Below are 22,536 nucleotides of genomic sequence, written 5' to 3'. Positions count from 1 at the left end.
AGTTATAGTAGAGAGGGATTAGGCTATGGATGAGAGAGATCAAGTGATGGATGAGAGAGATGAAGTGGTGCATAGGGTAGAGCTAGCAGTGCAAGAGTCTCAGGAGTTCATTAACAACATCAAAGATACAAACTTTTAAGATTTGGTAGATGATGACAAGCTAAGCACATGTGGAGGCACAGTATTGTCATGGTCAATATGAGAGAGTGGTGCCACTAGGGTAGAGAGTAGAGAGCTTTCATGCATTGAGATCTCACTCCTAATGGAAACATAGGACACAGAGTAGTGCAAGGGTGATGGGGCCTATGAGGCCACCACAAAGAGTAGAGGGATCATCCTCAAGGCTAGACAAAGGTTGTGAGGCTATGGATAGCACAAGATGATGCAGACAGACTCATTTACAAAGGGGCTTTTCCATTTTTCTTTCATGGTTTTTGTTATGCTCTTTCATGGTTTGCTCCCATGGGAAATTATTATTGATGTAAACCATGGTTATGTACTCTAATACTTTTCTGAGATATTTATGAGATGTACTAATGTTATGATGATTATATGAGATGAATTATGTATATGATTTATATGTTTTACATGGATGCATTTATGCTTTTGTTATGCGGGGCTTTTATATTATGATGTCATGCATTGATTTATCACATGTTATGCATAGGAAATGCCATCTTTTATTTGTGCCACATGTTTTTCTCATGAATGAATGCCTAATTCAATGTTAATGTTATAGCATGAATGTAAATGAGAAGAAATGAATGCAAATGAAATGTAAAATGATATGGAATGAATGCAAATGAAATGTAAAATGGATGCAAATGAAATGTGAATATAATATAAGTACCATGTTTATGCAGAGATTTATTGCTTTGAATCTTTTTGAACTTTTGACATATGCAGGAATACAGGATGACAATTATTTTGATGTATCAGAGTACGAGACCAAGGTAACAAATGAAGGAGATGCAAAAGATAGAGGAGATGAGACAAGGAGTATTTAGTATGATGGGAAGACTTTTGCTTTTGTAAAGTGCACTATATGTCAAATGGAGCTTTATTTTGATATGGTGAATGGAATGCAATGCATCATGGCATAAAGGGCTAGAGCACAAATGCAAGTCTTTCACATAAAAAAGCACGATGTAGATAGAAAATGACCTTGTCCTTCCTAAGGCATATATACATGCCCCAAACTCTCAAAGTTACATTGTAATAGACAAAAAATAAAAGATGATCATGAACCATTGTGGCCACTCTCATAGATCAGTTTATATCATTAAGTGACATAGGAACATGATTAAAGAAAAATAAAGCAAAAAAAAAATCACTCACTACATAGCATGAGCCAACAACTATTATTGTCCATTATTACTTGCTTTTTAGTGTTTGAGTTCCTCGAATAGTGTTTGATAGGTTGATCATATGATTGTTCTCATTATGGATTCAATTGATAGCTTCATAGTGATACATTGGATTGATTGTTGGTTCATATTGCTCAAATATTGTGATTGTCTTGAAAGTGTAGAGCTTTGAGTTTCAATATGCAAAGTGCAAGTGTTCATGCAAAAGGGGTGATTGTCCATAGTGACAATTTACAAGTTTTTCATGGGTTTTGTGATTTTTAGGGTTTTTTGGGATATTTGATGTTTTTGGTGTGACTAGTTTCTTCAGGACATTTTATGATTTTTAGGGTTTATTTTAGGACATTTTATGATTTTATGGATTTTTTTAAGGATGTTTTATGATTTTTAGTGCTTTTTTCAAGGCTTTTTATGATTTTTAGTGCTTTTTTCAGGATATTTTATGATTTTTAGTGCTTTTTTTAGGACATTTTATGATTTTTAGTGCTTTTTTCATGACATTTTATGATTTTTAGTGCTTTTTTCATGACATTTTATGATTTTTTAGGATTTTTTTAAGATCATAAAAGCATGTACAAGTGTTAGCTCCAATCCATTATGTGATAGGTCCAATGGATGAAAAGTGCTTAGGGATATGCCCCTAGTTCAAATTCAAACTTGTGCACCATGTAGGTAATATGCCCCCAGACAAGACATAAACTATGTACAAAGGCCAATGATAGAGTATGTGCAGACTGGTAAAGTGTTAAGTAAGATAACAATGGATATTAACCAATTCATGAGCCATGATAAGGGACCAGGGATGTCTTGCAATATGAAGGATATAATCAAGGAATGACAAAGGGGGAAAAACCAGATGGAATCTCGATAGATGGAAGAGCAATAACTGATTACACATGGCACTTGTTTGTCAAGTTTTCACCATGGTACTTGCTGAAAGCGCCTATTTGCTAGGTTTTCACTTATGGACAAAATTTTTCTCTTGACTCAATTTTTTATGCCAAGACACCTATTTTCTAGGTTTTCATCAATGCATCCATTTTTTCACAATTTTTTTTTCATTTTTTTCTTTTCTTTTTTCATGACTTTTTGCAACTTGTTTGATATTTTCTCAAGACTTTTTGCCATTTTTTTGATATATTTTCAGGACTTTTAGACAGAATCAAGAATGTTACTAAAAAATGCTGAGAATATATCTGTTGTTGGTACTATTAACTAATAATATCTTGATCCATGAGTGAATATAACTATGCACGATTCATTTTGAGTTTGTAGCTAAGATCAAACCACTGGAAAGACCTCGAGATATACCCTCATGTACATAAGATAATGTCTGCCTCTTGTGAATCAAGGTATTTGAGGATAATTGGGTCAATAGATAGGTCATGTGGGATGTCACTGATAATGATGTGCTTAAATGTTTGTTAGGTAGAAGGTTGATTTTGGGTGATGGATAGATTAGATAGTTGGATTTGGGGATACACAACTGTATATAAGGAAGGATTGGGAGGATTAAGACTAACAATTTCCCACATAAAGGCTAATTGGGAGTACTCAAAAATGCTTTGTGGTATGTTGAACACTAGAGCATTGATATTCATGGCATCATCTTTTCCATCTTGTAACCTTGGTAGTTGCTTAGCTTTTGATTTTTTATGGTCTAATGGAAACTTTTGGTTTTTACCAAGAGACCTATGCCCGTTATTTTTTTCTTTGCTTTCAGTTTCATAACTGGAAGATTGGGTTGACTCTCAACAATATGCCAATATGTTCACTTCAAGAGAAATTTCTTCTATATGATTGTTGTTCATAATGCCTCCATATATTTCAATGTTTGTTATAAGAGTGTTATCATGTCAAATCAATCAAAAATCGGTGGTCCATGTTGGTCCCAATCTAATACTTCAGGACAACTTGAGGGGATGTCATCATCAACACTGAATGCACTTTGATTAAAGGTATGGATATGGGCATTAGATTCCATTGTATCATTGGGGTTATGCTCAGAAGCTAGAGGATTGTTGGTTTCAGTTAGGATATCCTCAAATTCCTTTTCATCAGTCCAAACATCAATAGTCTTACAAGTAGGTATCGTAGTACGAGGAGGACCTATTCATAATGGTTTAAATCCAAGCCCCAAACTAGGAGGTTGTCCTTTTGTAGTAATAGGTTCAATTATTCCTTGTTTTTGACATCCAAGACTACTATAGCCATCATAGCCTTGTTTCTACATGATAGTAAATCCAAGTCCATACTTGCTAGGGGATACCAAAGTGGGCTTTTGTTCTGCTTGTGCTTTATCAATACTAACAGAAGTATTCTCATTGGTAGAAGTGGTATTTTGTGTACTGATCTTAGAATGTTGGTCTTGTAATAGGTGTGATTTACCATGATATTGGAGAGAAAGTGGTGACTCCCTAATGTGGGATACTTGAGACATAAAATACTCTCCACACCCATTCTCTTCGATTTTCAACTTTTCTTTGGCCTTACTAAGGAGTATATCTGCGTCCACATATTTAGAGGAATCTGTGGGTTGTACTTCATTTTTTGTTGGGACTTGGTATGTAGTATCATCTCTTAGATTTACACAAAATTGGGAAGGGTCTGGATCACTAGGAATGGTAACCTCCACATTGTTATAGGAAAACTTCAGACATTGATGATATGTAGAGGGTACTACTTTCATAGCATGAAGCCAAGGGCATCTTAGTATCATGTTGCAATTCATTTCTATATCTAGGACATGGAATGATGTATCTTTAGTAGCTAGACAAATTATTATGGGCAATATGATGATGCCCATGGAGAAGTGTTCACCATCATCATAAGCTTTTATTGTGATTCTTCAAGATGGATCCACATCATCTTCAAAATGACCCAAACCTTTGACAACCTTAAGATTAAAAATGTTTAGTCTTGCTCCTCCATCTATTAAGACATGTCTGACTTTGGCGTTATGGATGAAGACTTTGAGATTAAGGGGATCATTGTGGTTAGGTTTGTCCTTAGGAATATCTTGAGGGCAAAAAGTGATATGCTATGAGGTGGATAGGTTCCCAACCATGGCTTGGAACTAGGAAACATCAATGCTATCTAGGACTACTAACTTTTAAGAGCTCGATCCAAGTTCTTCTGATGCTAGGGAGATGCACATAGTAGGTCCAAGATGGATATTTGCATAGGGGTATTGCAGAGCTGTTCAACAAGTCTATAATAAGATGAAGTAGGAGTAGTTAGTCTACTAAGTGGTGCTGGTCTAGTAGACACAGTAGGTCTAGAGGGGGCTCCAAGTAGAGTGATCTTGGTACGACATGTGGTGATAGCATAGTGAGGGTCTTTGACCTTCAATGTGAATATGTAGGAATTAGACTCATTAAAGCAATTGATGGTGTGGTCATATCTAGTGCGTGTGTAATTCACATTACCTTGTGAGTTTGAGTTTGAACTAGAGGGTTTCTCTTTGTTATGATTACCCAAAGGATATTTGAAGATAGTGTGATTAGAGTTGGATGTTAGCAGTGATGGATCAACTATGATTACACCATCATTAATGAGATCTTGTATTGCATGCTTTAGTTGAAAACATGATGAGGTTTTATGTCCTTTGGTGTGGTGGTAGTCATAGAATTTTTTGTCATCCCACCAATCTACTTTAGTTAATGGTTCATCTTTGATTGGGGATAACTATAGAAAGTTATTATTGAGAAACTATTTTAGTGTCATCTAAAGAGGTATTCCCAATGGTGTGAATTTCTTGTCCTTGGTTCTAGGGTGTCTTCGAGGTTTGTCTTGTGTGGAAGTCTTAGTTTTCCATTGTGGGGCTGATGTTTGATTGGGAGTTTGTGAATTCGTAGGGTTTGCACCTTTCAAAATTATTTGAGGTTGTATTGTGCTAATCATGTAGGCATCAAAAATGCCATCATTGGTCACATTCTTATTTTTGGAGAAAAACTTTGCCTTGTCATTAGACGAGTTGGTGTTTTTGTTGTCCTTGTTTATCTTGAGGATTCCCTTACAGATAAGAGCATCTTTAATACTAGCCCTTTTTTTCATTAGTTTAGAAATAGTGCTTGGACTCTTGATTTTGAGTTCATACATTAAGTTTGGGACTAAGTTTTCAATGCACGGGTTAAGTTGTTGTTCTTCAGGAATGTCTAGTGAGCATTAACTGACTAAGCTTCTCCAACGAATTAAGAATGTGACAAATGGTTCTCCCATATTTTATTTAGTTGAGCACAAATATGAAAGCATCACCTCATTTTTAATGTTAAAGAAAAAGTGGGAGATGAACTTGTCTACTAGCTCTGACCAAGATTTGATAGTACCAGGAAGTTTGGAGTACCATTCAAGTGCGGGCCCACCTAGAGAATGGGGAAGCAATCTCATGAGGTAAGTGGGCTCGTCACTAAAATTGGTACAAGAGGCACAAAATTCTTGGATATGGTCAATAGGGTTGCCTTTTCCTCAGTATTTTTCAAACCTTGGAGCCTCAAAGTGTTTTGGGAATGGAAGCATATATAGACATTTTGTCAAATGGATTAGGATGTAGGTTCCTTTTTGTATATAGAGCCTATTTCTTTCAGACTCCCAATGCCTCAACTTGTTTGGAAAGTTGTTTGAATTGTTGTAATAGCTCTTCATTAGGGTTTTGCATGATAGTCTTCCCTTCAAGTCTTTTGTGCCTATGAGTAGACCATTGTTATGGCAGGAGCTATGTCTACTCAGTTCTGACATTTTTGTGTTTGATGAGTCTGATGATGTGTCACTTGGTGGTGGAGGTATGTTGGTACCTTGAAGACAAAAGGGTTGCTATTGTGATACCTGTTGGGGTACTTGTTGTGGTATTTGATGTGGCACTTGTTTCAATATTGACTACAATTGATGTACCATATGTTGTTGTTGTGCCATTTGTTGTGGTTGTTATTGGGATACTTTTTTTGGTTGTATGTGAGGCCATGTATGTGATTTTTGTTGTAGAGGTATCTATTGGGGTTGTTGTGGCACATTTTGTTGTTGTAACAAATGTTGTTGGTAAGCAATTTGTTCCTCAAGGCACCTTTGGTATTCCAACTATTGTTTGAATTACTCTTGTTGTTTAGCAAACAAGGCTTATTTTTGTTGGATTTTTTGTTGATACACTGCATGTAAGTCAAGTGGGTTTATGTTAGAGTGCATGTTAGGGACATTGGATGGTTGTACCACTTGAGGTTGTCATTCTTCTGGTTGATATTGCTATTGATATGTCACATGTGTGTTAGTTGGATTTGTACTTGGTTGAGCATTAGAAACATTAAGTCCTTGTACCATAGTAGGTTGACATTGTTGTGGGAGTTGATTATGTCCTTGAGAATTAATCACCATGTTGGTATTGTTGCTTTGGCACCTTTGTGTGTTAGAGGTTTCTGCTTGGGACATCATATTGACTTGACAATGAGGTGCATTCCTTTTGGGAATAGGTGTAATGTCAATAAGACTTTTCCTTTGCATTGTTGTAGTTGATGTTTCACATAGTGTACTCATGGGAAGCTCCATAATATTTGATGTCATAACACTTGGTAGGGTTAGGAGAAAAGGCGCACTTTGTTTATTTGTCTCCAAAGGAGGTATGTCTGGCATCCCTAGAGCACAAGTCCCTTTAGGTGCATCTTGTTATTGCATCATGTGACTAAAATCAAGCCTTAATGTCCTCTTGGGATATTTAGGGAGAGTCTTGTTTCCCTTCATTGGTTGTGGTTCATCAAATAAGGGATTAATATTGATGTGTTCAAATGTACTTTGGAGGATTTTAATTGTTGATTCTTGATGGGAACTTATAGGTGTCATTATTATGTTTGAAAACTCCAAAGGTTGTTTTCTCTTATCTAAGTCCAAATTGATCATGGGTTGCATGTTTTCAATGGTTGTGTTGGTTTGATGTTTGGACTTAGGTGCCTTCACATTAGGGTTGAACTTGACAATTTCTTGGGCTACCAAACATTTGAAGTTCTTGCAAAAAAAAAATTCTTGATATGCCCTAGCACCCTCTTCATCGGTGATGCCATAATCAATGTCATAGTCATCACTGAGGTGGCCAGTACCTTGTTGTATTTTTTATGTGTTAGGGTTGAAGGTACTTGTGTTAAGTTGGTTGAATTTGAAGGAGTGTGATTGTTCATCTTCGGGTGTGGTTGGCACACTTCCTCCTCTGAGTGGTATCAGCATGAATATAGGTTCAAAGTCAAGACTCCATTGAACCATCCCATGTGTAGAGGAAGTGTTTGAAGGAAACCTCATGGTAGGTGCATTGTTTATGGTTTGTTGCATCATCTCTTGGTTATGGTGATCTTGTGAATAAATGTTTAAGGGGTCTACAAGTAAAGGTTGTGATGCATAAATTTGGTCTTTATCAAAGTTTTATTGGGTTTTCTTGCTCTTCTTTTGTCTTCGATGAGGTTTTGGTTGTGTTGGTGCCTTAGAAAACAAAGGTTGATACAGTTCTTTGAGTCTTTGAGCTAATTGTGTCCTAGTGAGTGCTAGCATGATATCTAAGAATGCAGATGCAATGGAGGGAAACCTAAATGGACTTTCAACCTCCCAAGTATGCAACTAAACTACCAACTCCACCCAGACAATACCAAGTGCACCCTTGATGCACTTGGGGGCCTGAAGGTAAGTAGTTGGTAAGTAAGAGGTATGCAATGGGTAAACAGAGTTGCTAGGGTGCCTAAAATGCAAATTTTGAATGTTTTGAGCGATTTAGAGTGATTTCTAAGGTTTTGGGATGCAATGCAAGCTATGGGAGTGTAGATTAGGTTTTTGAACTTGGAATGAAATCCCTAATTACCAAGTGTGCTCTGAAACTACCAACTGTGTACTAGAAGTGTGCAGTTGGTGAAATAAGGTTGCAGTTGGTAAAACAGGTCAAAACTTGATAGTCAAGATGTGGGTATGCAAGATATGAGTGTTTTTGGGATTTTTAAGTGTTTAGGGATGATATGAAACCTAGGAAAATGCCAAATGAACTTGGGTTTTTATGTGCAAAGTGCAAATGTCCTAGGGATGTTATGCAAATGCGAACACAAGTTAATGTTTTGAAGATATGCAAAATGAAGATTATGGTATGCAAAATGAAGGTTAGGGTTATGTTTTGGACTTGGTAAGGATGCTAAAGGTTGATGTATGCAAGGTAGACTATGCAAGAAATGGTGTTCAAGGGATGATAATGACATTTGGAATATGCAAAATGAGGATAAGAGATTAAAAAGACAAATTGGTTGATAGACAAGTTGATAGGGTTCGATAGTGGAAATGATGCTAAGGTTTTGAAGAATGCAAGATGAGGGGTGATATACCACTAAGGTAAGTCAAAATGACATTTAGGGACACTAGGAATATGACAATGCAATGACAAGGTTATATGGAAAGTTTTGAACTTAGGTGAAACCTTTAGAAAGTATTTTGTCTAGGAATTTAACCTTGTGATAATGGACTTTGGATCTTGACCAAAAAGTGATAAAAGAAAAAAAAGATCAAATTGATAAAAGATGATAAGGTAAAATCTATCAAGAAATAGATAGAGTTTCACCAAAGAAAATGATAAGAAAAGATAAAAAGACTAGTCAAGATCCATCATCCATCAACACTAGGAGATACTCTAAGACTCATACTTTGTTTAGATTTTTGACTAAGTTCAAAGGTTTTGGGGTTCAAAATGATGTTTAGGTGCATTAAAATGATGGTCATGCTGATTGGACATGCAATATGGAAAGTTTCTAAGATTTAAAATGAGATTTTGGGTGGAAGATGCATTTTTGGGTCAAATACAGAACGAGGAGGTACAGAGGCTCCTAAATGTAGTTTTGGGGTTCTAAAATGCAGTTTTAGGGCCTAAAATGGTCATATAGGTGCCCAACTATGCTTTGATAGCACCAAGTGCACTCCAATAGTACCAAGTATGCCTATAGTGTAGTTGGGGCTAGTTTGGGCACAATTGGTAGTTTTTGGGCATAGTTGGGAAGCTAGGTTTAATGTGTGTTGAATCTGAGTGATGTGGTTGCCAAATTGATATGCCAGGAAGCTAAGATGTTGGGGTTGATGTTAAGATGGGTTAGGGGGTGTAGAAAAGGGGTTATAACCTAAGGAATGATGTCCTAAGTGAAGGAAATTAAGACTAGGAGATGTAGGATGAAATTCAAGGCATGCTAATGCAAGGAGACCTATCCAGGTACCTAGGGACATTGTTGAAGCCTCAAAATGTTATCTGGAATCCTAGACTGGGTCCCTAGACCACCAAGTATGCTTAGATAGTACCAAATGTGCCTATGGTGTAGTTGGGGCCAGTTTGGGTGTAGTTGGTAGTTTAAGGGTGCAATTGGTAGAATGGCTAAAACTAAGGCAATTCTAAGGCAATTCTAGGTGCTATGTTTTCTAGATTGTTGCCACAGTGAGGAAAATAGTATGGGACAATGTTAAGACCAAAATAAAGTCTCAAAATGGTGTATAGGACACCTAAAATTAAGGTTAAAGTGGGAAAGATGAGGGTTTGGCATGCAAAGGTGCAAGATGGGAGATGCAAAATGCTGATTTTGAGATGGGAATGCAAAAACTAAGGGAGGAAAACTAAACCCCTATGGATGCAATATGAAAGGGAAGGGATACTAAATGAGGACTAAAAGATGCAAGATAAAGCCTATATGATGCAATTATGAATCCTAGACTAGGTGAATCCAAGCAAGTTCTGTGCAAGGATTAAATCTATGTTTTGCCAAGCACATTTAAGATCACAAGTTGCCATGTTTTCTAAGTGTTGAATGTATTGGACCAAATTTTGCAAAGTTTTGACAAAGTTTGTAGTATTTTAACAATGTGTAATGCTTTGAAAAGGTTTTAATAGTTTCTAAGGTGTAAATTTTAATGTTGGTTTTTATCTTGATTATGTTTTACACACATACAAGACACATTAAGATAAGAATAGATGTTGTTAAAAGTGAACAAACACACCACAACCTAGGTTTTAAGACTGTATCCATTGAATTCCTACTTGAACAAAAGTTTAGCTGCACTTATCTAAAGTAGACAACCTAGGATCTTGGCACCACAGGCTCCCCCTTACAATGCACTCACTTCTTAGGGCTACCAAGATCCACTTCCCAAGGGGCATAACTTCCCAAGGGATTGTTGCCTCTACTAAGGACCACGAGAATGTAGGATGTCTTCACAAGCATGGGTGACCCCTTAAGCCAATGGATAGAAAGGATTTTGGCCACTAAAACATGGTTTTTAGTAAGGGCATTCTATTCAGGAAGTGAATAATAAACTTCTGCAGAAGGTCTCCTAGCCCCGAGAACTGGGGTTTGACACACCACAAGGGTACTGGATGAGAGCTATCATGTAGCAATACCACTGACATGGATTTCACTGTAATCAAGTTTTATATAGTAGCTATAATTTTGACCTAGCTTTTGGCCCATTACCACTCTAAGGTCATCCCCTTGCATGCCCAATATCAAGTATCTTGGTCCAAGGCAGGCCTTTTATAGAAGTTACATGGATTTCTCTTACACCCAAGATCCATGAATGGCGAGGGGAGAGGATCCATCGATGCAAATCCTAGGGATTTAAACACCATAGACATGCCAAGTAAAAAAGAAAAAGATTATTTTAAGCACCAAATGATGTGTTAACTAATCTAGGAAATCCACACACACATGGTTTTTACAAGCACACAATGTCTTTGACAATATCTTGCAAAGCAACCATTATTAGTTTTCAATGATTAGTATTCATACAAAAATTTCCACATGCTGAAAACAAACCATTAGTAAGACAAAATCATCTAACCTACGTCCTGGAGAGTGATAGAAACCTTAGATGCAAATTATTTGTTGTGTGTGTGTTTCTTGTGAACTAGGTGTGCTCTAACAAAGTAGGCTACACCCTAGAAGGCCAAAATGGCTTAGAATACCCCCAAGTGTGCTTAGATAGTGCAGAATACATCCATGATGTAGTTGGGGTTTACTAGGGTGTACTTGCTAGTTTTTGGGCATAGTTGGGAAGTCAGAGCCAAGATGTGAGGAAATGGTGCCTGAATAAGACCTGGAAACTGCAAATTTTAAAATCTATACTTCCAAATGTGCCTAGATAGTGTAGACTATGCCCATGACATAGTTAGGGCCTAGGAGGGCATAGTTGGTAAATTGGGAACAACAAAAAGGGGGTTTGTTGGGTCCTAGGCCCTTAAAATTTCTCCCAAGGGTCCCAAGTGCACCCTATGATAGAAAGCTAACAAAATGCATAAAATGAAGGAATACAACCATATTAATAGACCCCCTAATTAATCTAGATGTGATAAACAAGAGAGAATAAGCATTATACCCCTCCAAGTGAGCTTCTTCCTTGCTCCTACAAGCATACAACAACAAAACCCAAGTTAGATATGCATGATTCACATCGGGTTCACCAATTATAGGACAAAAAAATAGGCTAATTTCTAACATACTATGAGAAAATCACAAACCCAATCAACATATGCTAGCACCCACTAGGCTACCATGAAGGCCAAGCTAATAAATAAAGCAACACAAGGTTAGGAACCCCCTCTTTTGTTTGTAGATCCCATTTCATTCTTTCTTCTCCAAATGATGTAGCTCCAAAATTGCCTATAGTGCATATAATTATGAAGAAAAAGCCTAAGATGATGATAATTCTATGAGAATACTTGAAGCTATGATTTTAGTGTGAGAGATGGAGCAAAAGGATTCAAAAACTAGGGACTCAAGAACTCAAGAATTAGGACCGAAAATGAGAGAAAGAGTGTTCATTTTATAATCAACACTTAAGTTGAGAGCAGTGGATTTTTCAACCATAGATATGAAACTTGGCACAAGATTCCTTTGAGAATCCATGACACATATGACACAAGATGCCAAGTGTAGGATTCTATGACACTTGAAAGTCAAACAAGGCTAAACATGGTCAAGAATCTATGACATGTCATATGACACCTCAAGACCATTTAAAGCCAAGAATCTATGACAAATGAAGCCAAATATGGATGTGTGTAAGGGAATAAGAATATTGTATTATGACATATCTTAGCCAAGTGTCAAAGGATAATCTATGAGGTGTCACACCCATGTATCATGATGATGTCAATATTGTGCAAAATATTTGAATTAAAAGTCCTTTATTCCACAAAATAGAAATTAGTAAAATGGAATTAATGGTGGAAAATGTGACTTAGGAAATTGCAAATTTCCATAGTTTTTGAATAATAAATAAATTAATCAATAAAATTAATTAATTTATCGAGGATGCCAATTAGGAAGAATAATTAGTAACAATGATAGGATTAAATTATGGGGTATTTAATCCTATAGAGAAAATTAGTAAATGATTGGCCAGATTGATTAAATAAGTGTGACAGTATCCTTTGATCAAAATGTGATGATGATACAAATCAAATAAGATGATGATAGGTATACCAAATCCATGGTCAAATTGATTGATTGATCAAAATTGATAATATGCCAAGGACACATGACATGAATCAAAGATACGTAACATTTAACTGACATTGTAAATGCTATAGGATTGAGATTGATTGATATGGTTGATCATAATAACATCAACAGACACAGTCAATATTATTAAAGTGGTTGATAATGCCATGACTTGACATTGAAAGTCTCAACAATGTCAAAGATCAGGTGATGTGAATGATAGTTTGACCTAGCACTGAGATCCATGACAATACTAAGGTTAGACTGATAAGATTGATAGATTGATAGGTTTCCAAGGAATTGAAAACCACAACAATGCCTAGGATAAGACAAATGGTGATTTATTTTGGATGTTTGATATGTTTCGTGATGATTAGGATTGACTTTGGGTGATTCTGAGTTGATTTGGGATTATTTTAAGTTGATATGAAATGATTGCAAGATGATTTGATATGATTTAAAAATGACATGAAATTGATGTGAAAGAGGATACAATGATAAAGTATGATCAATTTGGCCAAAATATTAGAGTTAGTAGAATGATAAAATGAGATGAATTAGTATGAAGAAGTGATGAAATTGTAGATACGAACCATTTTTGAGCATCTATAGTACCAATACCACTATCTACATAAAAAATAAATTGAAAATCACTTGCCTTTTATGAAAACCATGGTCCACGAGTCAATGGGCAATGCACTCAGCACTCTAAAACTTTGGCAACAATAAAAAATGCTAGTCTCCAGACCAAAAAAGAGCAAATTATGTAGAATAATAATACCTTATAGTCCAATATAGGTTGGAAAATTATGTGGGATTAATAAGTGGGAATGTCAAATTTAGGCAAAATAGACCTTCCTATGCAAGCCCACGATAAGAAATAGTTGGCTAAATGGGGCTGGTGGTTGACACATGTCGAGAAAATGGTAGGTAATGCCCAACCCAAGGGAAAATTATTTGGTTGTAGTAATAGAAAAAGAACATTGTCCAATAAGAAATAACATGCAAAGGATGCAAAAATGTTTAAAATAAATGTTTCCAAAATGTATATTACATTAGCGATTGGACCAATATTTTTGACCAATCATGCGATAACTAATGGGTGACTAACATGGGCATTGGACCCAAATATGATAAATATCCAATGACATGGTTGACTTATGTTACATGCACTATTCACCAAATGATGATTGACCCATGAGACAAGATCATCAAATGGAAAAGATTCACCACTAAAGTAATCTCTACCTAATAGGGATCACTTTAGAAGAGTGAAAAATAGTAACTAGTTGTAATTGGTGGTTTTTTCACAAATTGAGTTTCCACATTAAATCTTGGTATAATATGTGTTTATGTTATTTGAATTATGATTATGCAACTAGGTTAATTAAGGTTAATCACATTAAACCTCTTAAGGAAAATTTATTTTAGTGATTTTCAAGTAACAATAATTCTTAGTGGTTACTGAGTGATTTATACTAGCTGAGTTACAACAGCATTTTTAGTTTTAGTAGAGTTTGGTTTTTATTTGTATTGACATCTAAGAGATATGGTATTTATTTTTTTGGTAATTGACTCACCCCTCCCCTTTCAGTTACTCCTTTTAACACCAAATGGTGAAGATTCACCACTAAAGTAATCTCTACCTAACAAGGATCACTTTAGAAGAGTGAAAAATAGTAACTAGTTGCAATTGGTGGTTTTTTCGCAAATTGGGTTTTCACATTAAATCTTGGTATCATATTTGTTCATGTTATTTGATTTATGATTCTACAACTAAGTTAATTAATTTTAATCACATTAAACCTCTTAAGAAGCATTTATTTTAGTGATTGTTGAGTAACAATAATTCTTAGTGTTTGCCAAGTGATCTAGTGCTAACTAAGTTACAACAGTATTGTTAGTTTTAGCAGAGTTTGGTTTTTATTTGTATTGAAATCTAAGAGATATGGTATTTATTTTTGTGGTAATTGAATCACCCCTCCCCTCTCAATTACTCCTCTTATATTTCCAACAATTGGTATCATAACCTTGGGTGCTTGCAAAGAAGGTTTCAAGGACCTAAGCTAAAGATCAAGATGTCTTATAGAAGGGAGATCCTTAAGTTGAATAGAGATAACTTCAAGGCATGGCAAGAACTCATGAGATTTCATTTGGAAACCATTAGAGACTTTGGCCTAAATTACCTAGACATCAAGTATGTGACACCTACTGAAACTATGACTATTGAAGAAATTACAAAAAAGAAGAATCATAACATTATGATTATTAATATATCTACAATTCTTGACTATGCTAAATTTGATGAAGTCAAAGACTGTGGTACTACTTATGAGATCTAGATAAAGATGAAAGCTATCTATGGAGGTGATGAAAATGTAAGGAGAGCTAAGGCAGAAAGTCTTAGAGGTCAATTTGATCAAATAAGGATGATAGAAGATGAGAACACTGCAAAATAAAGTGATAGAATCAAAGCTAGTATGTGTGAAATTAGAGCCTCAAGAGGAGAGATAAAAGATGAGAAAGTGGTAAGAAAGGTTCTCAAAACACTTATTCCTATATATACAATTATAGTTTCATCAATTCAAGAGATGAGATGCAACCCTAAAAATGATATAACATTAGATGTAGTAGAAGGAAGGTTGACAACATTTGATTTAGATAACTGTGTTCCTAACTCTAGCAATCTTGAGTCTGAATTTCAAGCCAAGCTATCACTTAAGAAGAATGCTACAAAATTTAAAAGATAATCTAATAGTGAAGATGAAGATGATTCTAATGATCTTGAAGTCATTGAAGCATTACTTGCAAGAAGATTCCCCAAGGGAAAAGGGAAGTTGGACACATTGCTACAAGGTGTCCAAACAAAGAAGGAAAATAAGAAAAGAAACATGAAAAATACAAGGGCAAGAAGGACTTCAAAAGCTACAAGGACTACAAGGACAAAGGTAAGAAAACTTGTTACATTGCTAAAGATTCTAATTGTGGTGAAGAAGAAGATGAAGTGGTCTACACTGTTGTTAAGGATGAATCAAATGATGAGAATGACAAGATGGCACTTATCTCACATATTAGTAAGAGTGGTACATGGATTATTAATAGTGGTTATTCTCACGATATGACTAGTGACAAACCTAAATTTGAGAACTTGGTACTCTATGATGGTGGAAGTGTTAGATTTGGCAATGATGAACCATGCTATGTGAAAGGCAAAGGTTGTATTGCACCAGCCAATGCTCTCAAATGTGGTAATGTTTCTTGGATTGAATGACTAAAACATAATCTACTTAGTGTGGCTCAATTGAATAACATTGGATTCAAGATAGAATTCATGAATGGAAAGGCCAATCTACTAGATGTGAAAGGAAATCTGGTTGGGACTGGCAAGTAAACTAAAGGTAATCTATTCTACCTAGATCTTAATGAATGTTCAACATCTCATTGCTCAAGTAGAAGAAATTTGGTTACGGTATAAAAGGTTATGTCATGTGAACCTTGATAACCTGGTAAACATGAGAAATAACAAAAGGGTTAGCGGCATTCCAAATCTCAAGAAACCTAACATGGGCATGTATAAGAAATGTCAAAATGTTAAGATGGGAAAGACAAGTTTTAAAATAAAAACTATCATTATGAAGAAGTGTTGGAGTTGGTTGATATAGACCTTTGTGGACCTATTGGCACAAAAAGCTACATAGGAGATAAGTACTTTTTTAAAAAATGATTATTCAAGAATGATGACAATTGTGTATTTGAAGGATAAATAAGAAGTTATTCAAAAGTTCAAATGGTATCTAGCTAGAGTGGCGAAGGAAATAGGAAAGAAACTGAAATGTTTAAGATCAGATAGAGGAGGAGAGTTCATTTCTAATTAATGAAATGAATTATGTAATGAAAGAAGAATCAAAAAATAAGTGTTTACACTTGGCACATCTCAGTAGAATGGCATTATTGAAAGAAGGAATAGATAAGGAATAGATCAATCATGGATTGTGCAAGGACCTTGATGAAAGAGAAGAACATTGTTGTCAAATACTAGAAGGAAGCAACGAACACTACAATTCATACCTTGAATCAAGTTTAGTTGAAGAAATATTTAGAGAAAACACCTTATGAGTTATGGTATGGCTATAAACCTAATGTGTTTTATTTCAAAGTACTTGGAAGAAAATGATATATTCTAAAGGATTCAAGAAAAGGAAAATTTGATGTGAAAAGTGATGAAGGAATATTTCTAAGATACTCCAATAAGAGAAAATAATATAAATTTATAAATATATCAACTCATAAAGTTATTAAAAGTGGACATGTGAAGATTAATGAGTTTTTAGAAAAGAGTGAAGAAAAAAGTAGTAAGGAACTTGAAAACTATAGAAACTTTATTTACTATGAGCCTGATACTTTATCTAATACAATTGGGAATCAATAGTCTTCACCATCTGGGTCCCCAAAATTTCTAGTTCAAACCAAGTTGTAGCCAACACAACTCAAGACATCAGAAGGACCTAAGTCATTATCAAAATGACCTAAGTTTTAGCAAGTAGAAATGAGTCACATTTTGATAGACCCAAGTCACAGTCAGTGGGACCTGAGCATGATTCAGAAGATCATGGTGAATCTATTAATTCTAGAAAGAAGGAACCCATACTTTTTGGATATGTCAAAAGGAATCATACACGCAAGAAATTCATTGGAGATCAATAAGTTGGTACAATGACAAGGAACAAATTAAAAGGTACATGTTTTCTTACTAAATTTGAACCTAGAATAGTTAAAGATGCATTAGAAAATGAAATTTGGATTGAAGAAATGAATGAAGAAATTGATCAAATAGAAATGAATAAAACTTGGACTCTTCTTCCTAGCCCCAAGGATTAGAATGTAATTGACACAAAATGGGTATTCAAAAATAAGTTGAATGATAATGGAGAAGATTCAAGAAACAAGATAAGATTAGTTTGTAAGGGTTATGCTCAAGAGGAATGTATTGACTATGGAGAAACTTTTTCTCCTATCGCTAGACTTGAAGGTGTTAGAACACTTCTTGCATATGCAACACACAAAGGATTCAAAGTGTATTAGATGGATGTGAAATCAACATTACTAAATGGAATCTTAGAAAAGGAAGACTTTATTGAGAAACCCAAAGGTTTCATTGATCTTAGGAAATGAAACATGGCTTGTAGATTACAAAAATCCTTGTATGGTCTCAAACAAGCCCCTGCAGCATGGTATGAAAGGTTACACAATTATCTCATAAAGATTGGTTTTCAAAGAACTAATGATAACAACGACCTATACATCAGAAAAACTAGATAAGAAGATTATGTTGGCAAGAATCTTTATGGATGATACATCATTTACTAGAAATGATGATTTGTAGAAATATTTTTCAAAGGGAATGAGTAAAGAATTTGAGATGTCAATGTTTAGAGAGGTCAAATTCTTTGTTGGCTTGTAGATTCAACAAAGGAAGGATGTTATCCATATTACTCAATCAAAGTACATCAATGAGATATTGAAGAAGTTTAGAATGGAGGATTCAAGACTAGTTGGAACACCTATGTCTAATGGACATAAGATTTCCAAAGATGATAATTCAAAATAGGTAGATCAGACTACATAGAGATCAATGATTGGAAAACTTTAGTATATGGTGCATACAAGACCTGATATAGCATTAAAAGTTGGAATGGTGGCAAGATTCTCTACTAATCCAAAAGAAAATCACATGATGGCAATCAAAAGAATCATGAGGTATCTAAAGGGTACTAAATATTATGGTTTATGGTATAAGAAAGGAGGCAACTTTGAATTGAAAGCATTCATTGGTGTTTATTGAGAAAAATGCATTAATGATAGAAAGAGCACTAGTGGTAGAGCATTCTTTTGTGGAAAGAGGCTAGTATCTTGGACAAACAAGAAGCAAAAATATATCTCTCAGTCAATAGCAGAAGAAAAATATGTTGTTAAAGTAGTCAATTTTTCAAATATTATTTTGTTCAAACAACTATTGAGAGGTATGAAGGAAGAGATCAAGGATCTAGTTTTTGTTTTCTCTGATAACACTTGTACAATTAACATTTCCAAGAATCTTGTGATCATACCAAAACTAAGCTCATTACAATAAAGAATTATTTCTTGAGAGAATTGGTGCAAGACAAGGAAGTAATATTAGAATATGTAAATACAAAAGAACAGGTTGCATACATATTCATCAAGCCATTACCTAAGAATGCATTCTTGTATCTAAGAGGTAAGCTAGGGGTCATTCCCTTATCTAAACTCACTAATCAGATTTTTGTGATGCATCAACCAAGAATGTTAAAGATTATTCAAGTTGATGTAGTATTGTAAAGAGAAGATTGCATACAAATCAATACATCAAGTACATGGAAGTTCACTATATGCTATCTTTGGCATGAGATGTCAAAGAGGGAGAGTTTTGTCATACATTAGAGAAATTTTATGTCTGATAGGGAAATTTTTATGTCATATATCAGAGATATTTTATATATGTCAGAGATGTCAAAGAGGAAGAATGAAGTTGAGTTGATATAAAAAAGGGAGAGTTTGATATTGTAGTATTTGCAATTAGAGATTGATGATAGAGGGAGTTCACACTAATAAAGGGAGTTCTTATGGATTTGGTATTGTAGTCATTGTAATCAAAGATTGATGATAGAGGGAGTTCACACTGATAGAGGGAGTTCCCATGGATGAGAATTAAAATAAAACTAAGGATATTATGCTTACTTTTATTTTTCTCTAAAATTTTATTGTATTATGACATGTTGTGTTTCCATTAATGCCAAAGAGGGAGATTGATGAATATAATTTTTCAATTGTATATTGTCTTTGATGTTACACAAAATGTCAAGTCCTTACTAGTTAGTGTTTGCTGAGCTCACTCAGGAGATGAAGACAGTTTCCAGTGTCTACCAAGCATTCTAGAGATAATCAAGTTTAAAGATAGTGTCTATCAAGTTGAATCAAGCACGAAAGGAAGTTTGCAAGAAGACAATGTCATTTGAGTTCACCTAGGCACAAAAGAGAAGTTGGCAAGGAACCAATATTAACCGAGCTCACTCGGTTACAAAAAAAGAATTCATTTTAGGGTACTATTTTAACCAAGTTCACTAGATAACCAAAGGAAGTTTGAAGAAAGTCCTTTCTGAGTTGGTCTTGACCGAGCTAGGTTAGCTAACAAAGAATTTTCTTGAGTCAACATATTTAGTTTAATGAATTTATTTGTTAAGTCTGTCTAATTAAGGGGATGAATATTAAATATTTGAAAGTGTATTCAAGCTAACTTGACAAGGTAAATGATATAAGTATAAGTTCAATTTGTGGGATTGAATGAGAGAAGCATGGGATTGAAAAGATAAATTAAGGAAGTGAATTGGAAGGATAGAAAAGTATCCTGAGTTGACCAAGCTACAAAGTTTTATCCAATCAAGGAGGATCAAGTATTCAAGCTAGAATAGAGATCTAAAATCAAAAATTCAATTGCATCAGCAATCAGGTCATATCATTTTTACTCTCTAATAATTGTAGCAGTGTATCAAATATCTTAATGAAGTTAGCTTAATAGTTATTATCCAAATCCTTTAAGAAGGTGGCATTTCTAGATTGAAGTGTCTAAAGACCTCTAATAAGGCCACTCCTAATAGGGTGATTAAATCCTTTAATAGGGTGTCATCTAATAGTATATTTTGTAACCTTTAAAAAGGTTGGATCCTAACAAGGCTCATTTCAAAAGAGTGAATAACAGTAACTAGTTGCAATTGGTGGTTTTTCCCAAATAGGGTTATCAAGTTAAATCCTAGTGTCATATGTGTTCATGTTATTTGCTTTATGATTTTTGCAACAAATTTAATTAAGGTTAATCACATTAAACATCTTAAGACACATTTATTTTAGTGATTTTTGAGTAATAGTAATTCTTAGTGTTTGTCAAGTGATTTAGTGCTAACCAAGTTACATCAATATTTTCAATTTCAGCAGTTTGGTTTTAATTTGTATTGACATCTAAGGGATCTGGGATTTATTTTTGTGGTAAAAAATTCACCACTCCCCTCTCAGTTACTTCTCTTATATTTCCAACATTTGTCCAAGCATTTTTGGCTCCATTGTTAGGGATGGTGTCAATATAAACCTTTTTCAAGAGTCATCTTTCCTATTTTAGAAGTTACCAATTCCATTTTTATCTCCTCTATATGCATAGAAGAAGAGACTATCTAGGGATATTTTTTTCCTCAGAATGACCCACTAGAAATAGAACTGTGTATCCTTAGCAAGAAGACCCCTAACCTTAGAAACAATAAGAAGAATAATCCCTTGTAATAGACCAACAAGATGTAGATGAACCACAATTTGAAAATCCTTTTTGAGCATACCATATAAATCTCTCTTCATCATCATCTAATGAATCATTAGGTTTGAATAACCTCTTTTCTACTCCTAAATACTTTCTTGCCATCTATCAACCAAGAGAAGGAGTACCACCACTATCTAGGATGGTATAGCCTACATTTCTATTTCATATTACTAGCCTTCAAAACAAAAATAATCTAAAAAATATTCCTACCTTTGACTCTGAAAGCTCTATGGCTTAATCACCGAAGACCCCAAGGCCTTTCTTTTTGAGTTTGATATTCTTTGTAGGTGTGATGACTATACAATAGATGCTCACAAGATGAATTTTTTACCATCAACTTTTAAGAAAGAAGCCTTAAGATGGTCTATGAGGTTAGGGGAAAATGTTGTGGGAGATCAAAATGCAATAAAAAATTTCTTTCTTGTAAAGTAAAAGGATTATTGCAAAGGATATGATATGAAAGGTGATGAAGTTTTCAAAATATCACAAAAAGATGATGAAATAGTAGAAGAAAATTTCTCTAGGTTTATGTTCAATCTCCAAAGGAACACCCAACATTAGTTGAATAAAGAGTCACAAGAAAATATTTTTCGTAGAAGTGCTAGTGATGGGAGTATGGAAGCATTAAACCTCATGATAGAAGGAGATATTACTTAAAGAACTTGGGAAGATATTAAGACAATTTTCCTTAATCATTCATTGGAAACTATCAAGAAAGGAAGAGGCCCCAAGTCTACACCTAGTAAGTTGAATGGTACTAGAGTATCTGAAGTGGAGCTTTCCAATCTCTTGTCTGATTTCAAGTAGGATATCATCAATAATGTTGCTACACAATTAGATATAATGAAAGTGAAAAGGAAGCAATGCTCACAGAGTATTGTCCACATTACAAAGAGAAAAGGAGGATTTGCAGGCCAATTTGGAAGCATATCAAATGCTAACTAAATTCAATGTTGTTGATGAGAATGGTGCCATCCTTTATGTTTCTAAACATTGGCTATGAGCCCAAAGATAATGTATGTCACAAGACCCTCTATATAATTCTAGTTATAATAATGGTTAGTGATAAAACCAAAAAAAAGTTCCAATTCTAGACCTTAGGGTTGGAAGAGTAACCAGTCTAGTCAGTCTGAACCTTAGTAGAATAACTAATGGCAACAACCCAATTTTTACCAACAATAGTAGCCACCTTCTCAACATTGGTAGAATAATCGATGGTAGAAACCTTCTCAAAATTGGAAATAGCCTTAGAAATCTTGGTAATAGTCTAGTCTATGACAACCTCCATAACATATCTAGAATTAGT

Source organism: Cupressus sempervirens, chromosome 9, assembly GCF_028749045.1.
Source record: "Cupressus sempervirens isolate cs-2001-9-10 chromosome 9, ASM2874904v1, whole genome shotgun sequence".
NCBI classification, from domain to species: domain Eukaryota; kingdom Viridiplantae; phylum Streptophyta; class Pinopsida; order Cupressales; family Cupressaceae; genus Cupressus; species Cupressus sempervirens.
The sequence above is the reverse complement of the archived record's forward strand: the minus strand, read 5'-3'. Positions refer to the sequence as shown.